The following is a 14,564-nucleotide window of genomic DNA, read 5'->3' on the forward strand; positions in this document are numbered from 1 at the left end:
ACTCCTGAACCATAACCAAGAAACACACACTTAACAGCCCTGGGCTCTAGCTTTCCATTATCAACATGTGCATAAGCAGAACAACTGAAAACTCTCAACTGTGAATAATCAGCAGGTGAATCAGACCATACCTCAATGAGAGTTTTCTTATCAAGCGGAATGCAAGGTGATCTGTTTATCAAGTAACGGGTGGTGGAGGCTGCTTCAGCCCAAAAACGTCTATGCATACCAGCATAGGACAACATGCAGCGAGCCTTGGAAATGATGGTTCTGTTCATCCTCTCCGCCACACCATTCTGTTGAGAAGTGTTTGGGATGGTGTGGTGCCTGACAATGCCTTCATCGCTGCAGTAATCATTAAAGATAGTAGAACAAAATTCCATGCCATTGTCAGTACGAAGCAATTTAACTTTCTTTTATGTTTGCTTATCTACCATAACTTTCCACTTTCTAAAAGCATCAAACACATCAGATTTATGTTTTAGAAAGAAAGGCCACACTTTTCTGGAGTAATCATCTATGATAGTAAGCATGTAATTTGCACCACAAAGAGAAATCTTGCGGGAAAGTCCCCACACATCAGCATGCACATAATCTAAAATTCCTTTGGTGGTATGAACGGAAGCATTGAATTCAACTCTTTTATGCTTACCAAAAATGCAGTGCTCACAGAACTCAAATTTACTCAAATTACGGCCATCTACCAGATCTCTCCTGGGCAATTCCGCCATGCCATGTTCACTCATATGTCTGATGGCGTGTATTTCACACGTTCGTTGGGCAACCCCAAGAGGAAGGTATGATGCGCACAGCAGCAAGTTTTCCCTCAGAAAGAAACCAAGGTTTATCGAACCAGGAGGAGCCAAGAAGCACGTTGAAGGTTGATGGCGGCGGGATGTAGTGCGGCGCAACACCACAGATTCCGGCGCCAACGTGGAACCTGCACAACACAACCAAGCTACTTTGCCCCAACGAAACAGATGAGGTTGTCAATCTCACCGGCTTGCCGTAACAAAGGATTAACCGTATTGTGTGGAAGATGATTGTTTGCAGAGAAAACAGTAGAAACAAGTATTGCGAGTAGATTGTATTTCAAGAAAGAGAATTGGACCGGGGTCCACAGTTCACTAGAGGTGTCTCTCCCATAAGACGAACAGCATGTTGGGTGAACAAATTACAGTTGGGCAATTGACAAATAAAGAGAGCATGACAATGCACATACATATCATGATGAGTATAGTGAGATTTAATTGGGCATTACGACAAAGTACATAGACCGCCATCCAACTCGCATCTATGCCTAAAAAGTCCACCTTCGAGTTATCATCCGAACCCCTCCAAGTATTAAGTTGCAAAACAACAGACAATTGCATTAAGTATGGTGCGTAATGTAATCAACAACTACATCCTTAGACATAGCATCAATGTTTTATCCCTAGTGGCAACAAGCACAACACAACCTTAGGGGTTTCGTCACTCCCCAGGTGTCAATGCGGCATGAACCCACTATCGAGCATAAGTACTCCCTCTTGGAGTTAAAAGCATCTACTTGGCCGAGCATCTACTAATAACGGAGAGCATGCAAGATCATAAACAACACATAAGCATAACTTTGATAATCAACATAACAAGTATTCTCTATTCATCGGATCCCAACAAACGCAACATATAGAATTACATATAGATGATCTTGATCATGATAGGCAGCTCACAAGATCCGACAATGATAGCACAATGGGGAGAAGACAACCATCTAGCTACTGCTATGGACCCATAGTCCAGGGGTAGACTACTCACTCATCACTCCGGAGGCGACCATGGCGGTGTAGAGTCCTCCGGGAGATGATTCCCCTCTCCGGCAGGGTGCCGGAGGCGATCTCCAGGATCCCCCGAGATGGGATCGGCGGCGACGGCGTCTCGGCAATGTTTTCCGTATCGTGGCTCTCGGTACCGGGGGTTTCGTCACGGAGGCTATTTGTAGGCGGAAGGGCAGGTCAAGAGGCGGCACAGGGGGCCCACACCACAGGCCGGCGCGGCCAAGGGGGGCCGCGCCGCCCTAGGGTTTGGCGCCCCCGTGGCCCCTCTTCGTCTCTCCTTCGGACTTCCGGAAGCTTCGTGAGAAAATAGGCCTCCGGGCTTTAATTTCGTCCAATTCCGAGAATATTTCTTTACTAGGATTTCTGAAACCAAAAACAGCAGAAAACAAGAATCGGCACTTCGGCATCTTGTTAATAGGTTAGTTCCAGAAAATGCACGAATATGACATAAAGTGTGCATAAAACATGTAGATAACATCAATAATGTGGCATGGAACACAAGAAATTATCGATACGTTGGAGACGTATCAGCATCCCCAAGCTTAGTTCTGCTCGTCCCGAGCAGGTAAAACGATAACAAAGATAATTTCGGGAGTGACATGCCATCATAAACTTGATCATACTATTTGTAAAGCATATGTAGAGAATGCAGCGATCAAAACAATGTGTATGACATGAGTAAACAAGTGAATCATAAAGCAAAGACTTTTCATGAATAGCATTTCAAGACAAGCATCAATAAGTCTTGCATAAGAGTTAACTCATAAAGCAATAATTCGAAGTAAAGGTATTGAAGCAACACAAAAGAAGATTAAGTTTCAGCGGTTGCTTTCAACTTGTAACATGTATATCTCATGGATATTGTCAACATAGAGTAATATAATAAGTGCAATAAGCAAGTATGTAAGAATCAATGCACAGTTCACACAAGTGTTTGCTTCTTGAGGTGGAGAGAAATAGGTGAACTGACTCAACATTGAAAGTAAAAGAATGGTCCTCATAGAGGAAAAGCATCGATTGCTATATTTGTGCTAGAGCTTTGATTTTGAAAACATGAAACAATTTTGTCAACGGTAGTAATAAAGCATATGCATCATGTAAATTATATCTTATAAGTTGCAAGCCTCATGCATAGTGTACTAATAGTGCTCGCACCTTGTCCTAATTAGCTTGGACTACCTGGATTATCACCGCAATACATATGCTTTAACCAAGAATCACAAAGGGGTACCTCTATGCCGCCCGTACAAAGGTCTAAGGAGAAAGCTCGCATTTGGATTTCTCGCTTTTGATTATTCTCAACTTAGACATCCATACCGGGACAACATAGACAACGAGATAATGGACTCCTCTTTTAATGCTTTAAGCATTCAACAACAATTAATTCTTTTCTCATTAGAGATTTGAGGATGTTTGTCCAAAACTGAAACTTCCACCATGGAACATGGCTTTAGTTAGCGGCCCAATGTTCTTCTCTCACAATATGCATGCTCAAACCATTCAACTCAGTGTAGATCGCCCTTACTTCAGACAAGACGAACATGCATAGCAACTCACATGATATTCAACAAAGAGTTGATGGCGTTCCCCAGCAAACATGGTTATCGCACAACAAGCAACTTAATAAGAGATAAAGTGCATAATTACATATTCAATACCACAATAGTTTTTAAGCTATTTGTCCCATGAGCTATATATTGCAAAGGTGAATGATGGAATTTTAAAGGTAGCACTCAAGCAATTTACTTTGGAATGGCTGGAAAATACCATGTAGTAGGTAGGTATGGTGGACACAAATGGCATAGTGGTTGGCTCAAGTATTTTGGATGCATGAGAAGTATTCCCTCTCGATACAAGGTTTAGGCTAGCAAGGTTGTTTGAGGCAAACACAAGGATGAACTAGTACAGCAAAACTCACATAAAAGACATATTGAAAGCATTATAATACTCTATACCGTCTTCCTTGTTGTTCAAACTCAAAACTAGAAATTATCTAGACCTTAGAGAAACCAAATATGCAAACCAAATTTTAGCATGCTCTATGTATTTCTTCATTAATGGGTGCAAAGCATATGATGCAAGAGCTTAAACATGAGCACAACAATTGCCAAGTATCACATTACCCAAAACATTTATAGCAATTACTACATGTATCATTTTCCAATTCCAACCATATAACAATTTAACGAAGGAGAAACTTCGCCATGAATACTATGAGTAGAAACCAAGGACATATTTGTCCATAAGCTACAGCGGAGTGTGTATCTCTCCCATAAAGTGAATGCTAGGATCCATTTTATTCAAACAAAACAAAAACAAAAACAAAACGACGCTCCAAGAAAAAGCACATAAGATGTGGCCGAATAAAAATGTAGTTTCAGGGGAGGAACTCGATAATTTGTTGATGAAGAAGGGGATGCCTTGGGCATCCCCAAACTTAGACGCTTGAGTCTTCTTGATATATGCAGGGGTGAACCGCCGGGTGCATCCCCAAGCTTAGAGCTTTCACTCTCCTTGATCATGTTGCATCATACTCCTCTCTTGATCCTTGAAAACTTCCTCCACACCAAACTCAAAACAACTCATTAGAGGGTTAGTGCACAATATAAATTGACATATTCAGAGGTGACACACTCATTCTTAACACTTCTGGACATTGCATAATGCTACTGGACATTAGTGGATCAAAGAAATTCATCCAACATAGCGAAAGAGGCAATGCGAAATAAAAGGCAGAATCTGTCAAAACAGAACAGTTCGTATTGACGAATTTTAAAATGGCACCAGACTTGCTCAAATGAAAATGCTCAAATTGAATGAAAGTTGCGTACATATCTGAGGATCATGCACGTAAATTGGCATAATTTTCTGAGCTTCCTGCAGGGCAGTGGGCTCAGATTCGTGACAGCAAAGAAATCTGGAACTGCGCAGTAATCCAAATCTAGTACTTACTTTTCTATCAACGGCTTAACTTGGCACAACAAAACTCAAAACTAAGATAAGGAGAGGTTGCTACAGTAGTAAACAACTTCCAAGACACAAAATAAAAACAAAGTACTGTAGGTAAAAACATGGGTTGTCTCCCATAAGCGCTTTTCTTAACGCCTTTCAGCTAGGCGCAGAAAGTGTGTATCAAGTATTATCGAAGGGTGGTGCATTCTCAGCGAGGTGTGGAGTTTTCTCAACTAGGCATATTATATTAGATACATAAGTTTTAGCATCTCCCTTTTCATTAGTCTTAGGTGTGCTACTCTCATCAAACAAATTTTCAGGAACAAGCCAAGCATAGTTATTTTCTAGTGCATCATTCATAGCTAGGAGCTTGCATGGTATTGGTGCTTTGATCTCCTCACCATCATCAATATTATTAGTGTATCTTATTCTATCCATATCCATCTTTTCAAGGAGACTAACAAAATTAGTAGGAGAACCAAGCATATTGAATTTAGCAAACACCTTTCTAGCTTCTCTTGCTAGACCACCAAATTCTCTAAGAAGGGTTTCTAAAACAAAATCTTTCTTTTCCCCTTCTTCCATATCACCAAGTGTGAAAAACATGTGTTGGATTATAGGATTAAGATTAACAAATTTAATTTCCAACAAGCGAACTAAATGCGCAGCAGCAATTTCATAAGTAGGCGCAAGATCTATCAAGTGTCTATCTTCAAAATTTTCAATGGTACTAACATGGTTGAAGAATTCTTCTATATTATTTCTCCCAACTATAGACCCACGTCCTACCGGTATGTTCTTTGTGGTAAAATTAAAAGGAAACATGATGAAATAAGTAAAGTGAATGCAGGTAAACTAAATTTTTTTGTGTTTTCGATATAGCAAACAAGATAGCAAATAAAGTAAAACTAGCAAATAATTTTTTTGTATTTTGATTTAGTGCAGCAAACAAAGTAGTAAATAAAATAAAGCAAGACAAAAACAAAGTAAAGAGATTGAGAAGTGGAGACTCCCCTTGCAGCGTGTCTTGATCTCCCCGGCAGCGGCGCCAGAAAAAGAGCTTGATGGCGTGTATTTCACACGTTCGTTGGGCAACCCCAAGAGGAAGGTATGATGCGCACAGCAGCAAGTTTTCCCTCAGAAAGAAACCAAGGTTTATCGAACCAGGAGGAGCCAAGAAGCACGTTGAAGGTTGATGGCGGCGGGATGTAGTGCGGCGCAACACCAGAGATTCCGGCGCCAACGTGGAACCCGCACAACACAACCAAGCTACTTTGCCCCAACGAAACAGTGAGGTTGTCAATCTCACCGGCTTGCTGTAACAAAGGATTAACCGTATTGTGTGGAAGATGATTGTTTGCAGAGAAAACAGTAGAAACAAGTATTGAAGTAGATTGTATTTCAGTAAAGAGAATTGGACCGGGGTCCACAGTTCACTAGAGGTGTCTCTCCCATAAGACGAACAGCATGTTGGGTGAACAAATTACAGTTGGGCAATTGACAAATAAAGAGAGCATGACAATGCACATACATATCATGATGAGTATAGTGAGATTTAATTGGGCATTACGACAAAGTACATAGACCGCCATCCAATCGCATCTATGCCTAAAAAGTCCACCTTCGAGGTTATCATCCGAACCCCTCCAGTATTAAGTTGCAAAACAACGGACAATTGCATTAAGTATGGTGCGTAATGTAATCAACAACTACATCCTTAGACATAGCATCAATGTTTTATCCCTAGTGGCAACAAGCACAACACAACCTTAGGGGTTTCGTCACTCCCCAGGTGTCAATGCGGCATGAACCCACTATCGAGCATAAGTACTCCCTCTTGGAGTTAAAAGCATCTACTTGGCCAGAGCATCTACTAATAACGGAGAGCATGCAAGATCATAAACAACACATAAGCATAACTTTGATAATCAACATAACAAGTATTCTCTATTCATCGGATCCCAACAAACGCAACATATAGAATTACATATAGATGATCTTGATCATGATAGGCAGCTCACAAGATCCGACAATGATAGCACAATGGGGAGAAGACAACCATCTAGCTACCGCTATGGACCCATAGTCCAGGGGTAGACTACTCACTCATCACTCCGGAGGCGACCATGGCGGTGTAGAGTCCTCCGGGAGATGATTCCCCTCTCCGGCAGGGTGCCGGAGGCGATCTCCAGGATCCCCCGAGATGGGATCGGCGGCGACGGCGTCTCGGTAATGTTTTCCGTATCGTGGCTCTCGGTACCGGGGGTTTCGTCACGGAGGCTATTTGTAGGCGGAAGGGCAGGTCAAGAGGCGGCACGGGGGCCCACACCACGGGCCGGCGCGGCCAAGGGGGGCCGCGCCGCCCTAGGGTTTGGCGCCCCGTGGCCCCTCTTCGTCTCTCCTTCGGACTTCCGGAAGCTTCGTGAGAAAATAGGCCTCCGGGCTTTAATTTCGTCCAATTCCGAGAATATTTCTTTACTAGGATTTCTGAAACCAAAAACAGCAGAAAACAAGAATCGGCACTTCGGCATCTTGTTAATAGGTTAGTTCCAGAAAATGCACGAATATGACATAAAGTGTGCATAAAACATGTAGATAACATCAATAATGTGGCATGGAACACAAGAAATTATCGATACGTTGGAGACGTATCAATGTCCAAGACGTATATGCCATAGGTTTGTTTATCATGCTCATCGGGAATAACAACAGCAGCAATACGAGACAAAGTGATACCTTTAAGAACATACAACTTTGCAGAATTCATATCACCTATCATGTGAATGATAGAACCTTTTGATACCTCACTAGTAGGGAAACACTTATAGGTGGAGCTTAGTTCTGTGGCGTGATGTCTACGCACGCTTCTATTCCTGTAGACAGTGTTGGGCCTCCAAGAGCAGAGGTTTGTAGAACATCAACAAGTTTCTCTTAAGTGAATCACCCAAGGTTTATCGAACTCAGGGAGGTAGAGGTCAAAGATATCCCTCTCAAGCAACCCTGCAATTACGATACAAGAAGTCTCTTGTGTCCCCAACACACATAATACACTTGTTAGATGTATAGGTGCACTAGTTCGGCGAAGAGATAGTAAGATGCAAGTGATATGGATGAATATGAGTGGTAATAACAATCTGAAATAAATATGGCAGCAAGTAAACATGCAGTAGAACAGTAAATAAACGATGATTCGATATTTAGAAACAAGGCCTAGGGATCATACTTTCACTAGTGGACACTCTCAACAATGATCACATAAATAAATAACTTCTCTTCCTTTGTGCTACTTCAAACACTCTCTTGTTGGATAACAAACACCATTCGTTGTGTAGGGCTACAAGAGCTCCCTCAAGCCGGAGTAAACAAGCTCCACAACATTCGGAGTTCATATTAAAGTAACCTCTAGAGTGCATAATAGACCGTTGCAATTTAGACCGAGTAATAACATAGCATACACACTGTCAACGATAGCTATGAAAGGGGGAATAGATCGCATCAATACTATCATAGTAATAGTTAACTTCATAATCTATAAGAGATTACAATCATAACTGATACGTCTCCGACGTATCGATAATTTCTTATGTTCTATGCCATATTATTGATGATACCTACATGTTTTATGCACACTTTATGTCATATTCGTGCATTTTCTGGAACTAACCTATTAACAAGATGCCGAAGTGCCAGTTCTCGTTTCTCGCTGTTTTTGGTTTCGTAAATCCTAGTAACGAAATATTCTCGGAATTGGACGAAACGAAGACCCGGGTTCCTATTTTCACCGGAAGCATCCGAACACCCGGGAAGAACCAGAGGGGGGCACTGGGCCCCCAGACCATAGGCCGGCGCGGCCCAGGCCCTGGCCGCGCCGCCATATGGTGTGGCCACCCCTTCGACCCTCCTGCGCCGCCTCTTCGCCTATATAAAGCCTCCGTCGCGAAAACCCTGAGACGAAGAACCACGATACGGAAAACCTTCCAGAGCCGCCGCCATCGCGAAGCCAAGATCTGGGGGACAGGAGTCTCTGTTCCGGCACCCTGCCGGAGCGGGGAAGTGCCCCGGAAGGCTTCTCCATCGACACCGCTGCCATCTCCACCGCCATCTTCATCACCGCTGCTGCTCCCATGAGGAGGGAGTAGTTCTCCATCGAGGCTCGGGGCTGTACCGGTAGCTATGTGGTTCATCTCTCTCCTATGTACTTCAATACAATAATCTCATGAGCTGCCTTACATGATTGAGATTCATATGATGATGCTTGTAATCTAGATGTCATTATGCTAGTCAAGTGAGTTTTACCTATGTGATCTCCGGAGACTCCTTGTCCCACGTGTGTAAAGGTGACGAGTGTGTGCACCGTGTGGGTCTCTTAGGCTATATTTCACAGAATACTTATTCACTGTTGAATGGCATAGTGAGGTGCTTATTTATATCTCTTTATGATTGCAATGTGTTTGTATCACAATTTATCTATGTGCTACTCTAGCAATGTTATTAAAGTAGTTTTATTCCTCCCGCACGTGTGCAAAGGTGACGAGTGTGTGCACCGTGTTAGTACTTGGTTTATGCTATGATCATGATCTCTTGTAGATTGCGAAGTTAACTATTGCTATGATAATATTGATGTGATCTATTCCTCCTACATATGCATGAAGGTGACAGTGTGCATGCTATGCTAGTACTTGGTTTAGTCTTTTGATCTATCTTACACTAAAGGTTACTAAAATATGAGCATTATTGTGGAGCTTGTTAACTCCGGCATTGAGGGTTCGTGTAATCCTACGCAATGTGTTCATCATCCAACAAGAGTGTAGAGTATGCATTTATCTGTTCTGTTATGTGATCAAAGTTGAGAGTGTCCACTAGTGAAAGTCTATTCCCTAGGCCTTGTTCCTAAATATCGCTATCGCTGCTTGTTTACTCGTTTTATCGCGTTACTACCGCTGCGTTACTACCGCTTGTTTATCGTCCTGGGCAAAGCACCGTTCTGGTGCCGTTGCTACTACTTATTCATACCACCTCGTATTTCACTATCTCTTCGTCGAACTAGTGCACCTATTAGGTGTGTTGGGGACACAAGAGACTTCTTGCTTTGTGGTTGCAGTGGTTGCATGAGAGGGATATCTTTGACCTCTTCCTCCCCGAGTTCGATAAACCTTGGGTGATCCACTTAAGGGAAACTTGCTGCTGTTCTACAAACCTCTCGCTCTTGGAGGCCCAACACTGTCTACAGGAAAGGAGGGGGAACGTAGACATCAAGCTATTTTCTGGCGCCGTTGCCGGGGAGGAAAGGTAAAAAGGCACTCATACTCCGGTTCCAGGTAACAGTACTTTTCTGGCGCCGTCGTGTGTGTGCTCGAGGCTATTTCCTTTAGATCCTGCAATTGCATCTTTTTGTTTCTTGTTTACACTAATTTGGCATAATGGACAACAATGAGCTTCTTATTCTATTTCCTGATTTAAAACATGGATTGTTTGATGCGAAAATTAAAAAACCTATGAAATCTTATTTGCATGCTGGTAGTAATATTAGTATGAACGCTTTTAACACCATTGTTGATAATAATATAGAAAGTTCTAAGCTTGGGGAAGCTGGTTTTCATGATCTTTTTAGTCCCCCAAGCATTGAGGAGAAAATTTTCTTTGATGATACTTTGCCTCCTATTTCTGATTATAATGATAGTGGTCTTTTGGTGCCACCTACTATGGAGAGTAAATTTTATTGTGATTATACTATGCCTCCTACACTTGATGAGAATAATAATGATAGCTACTTTGTTGAATTTGCTCCCACTACAACTAATAAAATTGATTATGCTTATGTGGAGAGTAATAATTTTATGCATGAGACTCATGATAAGAATGCTTTATGTGATAGTTATATTGTTGAGTTTGCTCATGATGCTACTGAAAGTTATTATGAGAGAGGAAAATATGGTGGTAGAAATTTTCATGTTACTAAAATGCCTCTCTATGTGCTGAAATTTTTGAAGCTACACTTGTTTTATCTTCCTATGCTTGTCACTTTGCTCTTCATGAACTTGTTTATTTACAAGATTCCTATGCATAGGAAGCATGTTAGACTTAAATGTGTTTTGAATTTGCCTCTTGATGCTCTCTTTTGCTTCAAATACTATTTCTTGCGAGTGCATCATTAAAGCTCGCTGAGCCCATCTTAACGGCTATAAAGAAAGAACTTCTTGGGAGATAACCCATGTGTTATTTTGCTACAGTACTTTGTTTTATATTTGTGTCTTGGAAGTTGTTTACTACTGTAGCAACCTCTCCTTATCTTAGTTTTATGTTTTGTTGTGCCAAGTAAAGTCTTTGATAGTAAAGTAAGTACTAGATTTGGATTACTGCGCAGTAACAGTTTTCTTTGCTGTCACGAATCTGGGTCTAATTCTCTGTAGGTAACTCAGAAAATTAAGCCAATTTACGTGAGTGATCCTCAGATATGTACGCAACTTTCATTCAATTTTAGCATTTTCGTTTGAGCAAGTCTGGTGGCCTAATAAAATCCATCTTTATGGACTGTTCTGTTTTGACAGATTCTGTCTTTTATTTCGCATTGCCTCTTTTGCTATGTTGGATGAATTTCTTTGATCCACTAATGTCCAGGTAGCTTTATGCAATGTCCGAAGTGTTAAGAATTATTGTGTCACCTCCGAACATGTGAATTTTTATTATGCACTAACCCTCTAATGAGTTGTTTCGAGTTTGGTGTGGAGGAAGTTTTCAAGGATCAAGAGAGGAGTATGATGCAATATGATCAAGGAGAGTGAAAGCTCTAAGCTTGGGGATGCCCCGGTGGTTCACCCCTGCATATTATAAGAAGACTCAAGCGTCTAAGCTTGGGGATGCCCAAGGCATCCCCTTCTTCATCGACAACATTATCGTGTTCCTCCCCCGAAACTATATTTTTATTCCGTCACATCTTATGTACTTTGCTTGGAGCGTCGGTTTGTTTTTGTTTTTGTTTTGTTTGAATAAAATGGATCCTAGCATTCACTTTATGGGAGAGAGACACGCTCTGCTGTAGCATATGGACAAATATGTCCTTAGGCTCTACTCATAGTATTCATGGCGAAGTTTCTTCTTCGTTAAATTGTTATATGGTTGGAATTGGAAAATGCTACATGTAGTAACTCTAAAATGTCTTGGATAATTTGATACTTGGCAATTGTTGTGCTCATGTTTAAGCTCTTGCATCATATACTTTGCACCCATTAATGAAGAAATACTTAGAGCTTGCTAATTTGGTTTGCATATTTGGTTTCTCTAGAGTCTAGATAACATCTAGTATTGAGTTTTGAACAACAAGGAAGACGGTATGGAGTCTTATAATGTTTACCATATGTCTTTTATGTGAGTTTTGCTGTACCGTTCATCCTTGTGTTTGTTTCAAATAACCTTGCTAGCCTAAACCTTGTATCGAGAGGGAATACTTCTCATGCATCCAAAATACTTGAGCCAACCACTATGCCATTTGTGTCCACCATACCTACCTACTACATGGTATTTATCCGCCATTCCAAAGTAAATTGCTTGAGTGCTACCTTTAAAATTCCATCATTCACCTTTGCAATATATAGCTCATGGGACAAATAGCTTAAAAACTATTGTGGTATTGAACATGTACTTATGCACTTTATCTCTTATTAAGTTGCTTGTTGTGCGATAACCATGTTTCTGGGGACGCCATCAACTATTCTTTGTTGAATATCATGTGAGTTGCTATGCATGTCCGTCTTGTCACGAAGTAAGAGAGATCTACCACCTTCATGGTTGGAGCATGCATATTGTTAGAGAAGAACTTTGGGCCGCTAACTAAAGCCATGATTCATGGTGGAAGTTTCGGTTTGGACATATATCCTCAATCTCATATGAGAATAATAATTGTTGCCACATGCTTATGCATTAAAGAGGAGTCCATTATCTGTTGTCCATGTTGTCCCGGTATGGATGTCTAAGTTGAGAATAATCAAAAGCGAGAAATCCAAAATGTGAGCTTTCTCCTTAGACCTTTGTACAAGCGGCATGGAGGTACCCCATTGTGACACTTGGTCAAAACATGTGCATTGCAAAGATCCGGTAGTCCAAGTTAATTAGGACAAGGTGCGGGCACTATTAGTATACTATGCATGAGACTTGCAACTTGTAAGATATAATGTACATAACTCATATGCTTTATTACTACCGTTGACAAAATTGTTTCATGTTTTCAAAATAAAAGCTCTAGCACAAATATAGCAATCGATGCTTTCCTCTTTGAAGGACCATTCTCTTTACTTTTATGTTGAGTCAGTTCACCTATTTCTCTCCACCTCAAGAAGCAAACACTTGTGTGAACTGTGCATTGATTCCTACATATTTGCATATTGTACTTGTTATATTACTCTATGTTGACAATTATCCATGAGATATACATGTTACAAGTTGAAAGCAACCGCTGAAACTTAATCTTCCTTTGTGTTGCTTCAATACCTTTACTTTGATTTATTGCTTTATGAGTTAACTCTTATGCAAGACTTATTGATGCTTGTCTTGAAGTACTATTCATGAAAAGTCTTTGCTTTATGATTCACTTGTTTACTCATGTCATTACCATTGCTTTGATCGCTGCATTCACTACATATGTTTACAAATAGTATGATCAAGATTATGATGGCATATCACTTCAGAAATTATCTTTGTTATCGTTTTACCCGCTCGGGACGAGCGGAACTAAGCTTGGGGATGCTTGATACGTCTCCGACGTATCGATAATTTCTTATGTTCTATGCCATATTATTGATGATACCTACATGTTTTATGCACACTTTATGTCATATTCGTGCATTTTCTGGAACTAACCTATTAACAAGATGCCGAAGTGCCAGCTCTCGTTTTCTGCTGTTTTTGGTTTCAGTAAATCCTAGTAACGAAATATTCTCTAATTGGACGAAATCGAAGACCCGGGTTCCTATTTTCACCGGAAGCATCCGAACACCCGGGAAGGACCGGAGGGGGGCACTGGGCCCCCGGACCATAGGCCGGCGCGGCCCGGGCCCCGGCCGCGCCGCCATATGGTGTGGCCACCCCTTCGACCCTCCCGCGCCGCCTCTTCGCCTATATAAAGCCTCCGTCGCGAAAACCCCGAGACGAAGAACCACGATACGGAAAACCTTCCGGAGCCGCCGCCATCGCGAAGCCAAGATCCGGGGGACAGGAGTCTCTCGTTCCGCACCCCGCCGGAGCGGGGAAGTGCCCCCGGAAGGCTTCTCCATCGACACCGCTGCCATCTCCACCGCCATCTTCATCACCGCTGCTGCTCCCATGAGGAGGGAGTAGTTCTCCATCGAGGCTCGGGGCTGTACCGGTAGCTATGTGGTTCATCTCTCTCCTATGTACTTCAATACAATAATCTCATGAGCTGCCTTACATGATTGAGATTCATATGATGATGCTTGTAATCTAGATGTCATTATGCTAGTCAAGTGAGTTTTACCTATGTGATCTCCGGAGACTCCTTGTCCCACGTGTGTAAAGGTGACGAGTGTGTGCACCGTGTGGGTCTCTTAGGCTATATTTTACGAATACTTATTCACCTTGTTGAATGGCATAGTGAGGTGCTTATTTATATCTCTTTATGATTGCAATGTGTTTGTATCACAATTTATCTATGTGCTACTCTAGCAATGTTATTAAAGTAGTTTTATTCCTCCTCGCACGTGTGCAAAGGTGACAGATGTGTGCACCGTGTTAGTACTTGGTTTATGCTATGATCATGATCTCTTGTAGATTGCGAAGTTAACT

At 41.6% G+C, this 14,564-nt stretch overlaps 1 protein-coding gene across 1 annotated transcript in view; it reads right to left on the minus strand.

Annotated features, from left to right (window-relative positions):
• LOC124689807 overlaps positions 1-14,564 on the minus strand; it is a 47,874-nt gene that overhangs the window by 28,718 nt on the left and 4,592 nt on the right. The window lies entirely within an intron of this gene.

The sequence above is a fragment of the Lolium rigidum genome, chromosome 2 (assembly GCF_022539505.1).
Source record: "Lolium rigidum isolate FL_2022 chromosome 2, APGP_CSIRO_Lrig_0.1, whole genome shotgun sequence".
NCBI lineage: Eukaryota > Viridiplantae > Streptophyta > Magnoliopsida > Poales > Poaceae > Lolium > Lolium rigidum.